Source organism: Acyrthosiphon pisum, chromosome X (genome assembly GCF_005508785.2).
Source record: "Acyrthosiphon pisum isolate AL4f chromosome X, pea_aphid_22Mar2018_4r6ur, whole genome shotgun sequence".
NCBI lineage: Eukaryota > Metazoa > Arthropoda > Insecta > Hemiptera > Aphididae > Acyrthosiphon > Acyrthosiphon pisum.
The window spans coordinates 60,559,334-60,560,596 of NC_042493.1; positions in this window are offsets into that span (position 1 = coordinate 60,559,334).

The window sequence follows — 1,263 nt, forward strand, 5'->3', positions numbered from 1 at the left end:
TAATTTTTAAGTTGAACCGCCAAAATCGTTAAATTGTATTTTTAATGGTACGTATTCGGTCTAATCCGTATTTTAAAAAGAATATAGCGAAAAGTGAAACAACGCGGTGTCAGCTAAAATAGTTCAAAAAAAGAAAACTAATGGAAGAAGTAATTTTTCAAAAACATCGAAAAAGTGAAAAATGTTGGATCAGTCGATTAAGTAGTTCAAAAGAACGCTCATAAAGGAGGAAAAACGAAAAGTCAAATTTAGAGCGTATATATCAACCCGTTTACATCAAAGGCAATTCCACTTGTATTGAGAAAATAAAAATCAAACCGATTTCTTCGTTTATTAAGAAAAAAAAAATTCAAAGTGAAACGCAACCCGGGCGAAGCCGGGGTAACACCTGCTAGTATATTTATATATTTATATATTATATTATAAATATGCAATAATTGCTTATTAATTATAATGAATATTTTTTTCTTAAGATGAATTGAATGCCTTTAATTTTATATACAAATTTAAATGTCAAAATATATTATCGTAGTAGGTAGTTGTAAATCATATAACAAATTCCAATCTTCTGTTTGCTGATTGAGCAAATATGTCAATGACATCATCATGGTTTATTTCGACATCTCGATGAGCGTGTAATAATGCCAGTCCATTTAGTCGTTCCTCTGATATTCTCGACCTCATCAATGATTTGATTAGCCGTAATGATGAAAAATTCCGTTCAGCTGTCGCACCTGTAGCTGGTAACGTGATAAGTATTTTTAATAATACATAAATTCCAGAAAAACAGTACGGGTCACACCGTTTGAGAGCTTCTAAAGGTGATGAAGGTAATTGTTCGTCTTGCAACCAATTATTATGCCAAACTTCAAATTCGCCCATTAACGTAGATTCTAAAATATCTCTAGGTATATTTATTTCACAAGCTACTAAATCACCAAATTGATTAATTACGTTTTTTATTTTATTGTTTAATTTACATTTGTCATCAAAAATAGATTTTATTTTAATTATGTTGGGCAGCACCACATCTAGATCGTAAACTGACATTAAATCTTCGTCGAATCTAGATTCTAAATCATTTAGTAAATTATCGAGGAAAGGAATAAAAAGCGTTACTCTAAAATATTCTTCAGCAGATTCAGTTTGAGGATTTTCCCTGTTTTTCATTACTTTTGATAATCTTGGCTTGTTTATTCCTCCTGAAATTCCCAAATTAATTACCTGACTTTCTGCGGTTTTAAATATTTTGTTAAAACAGTT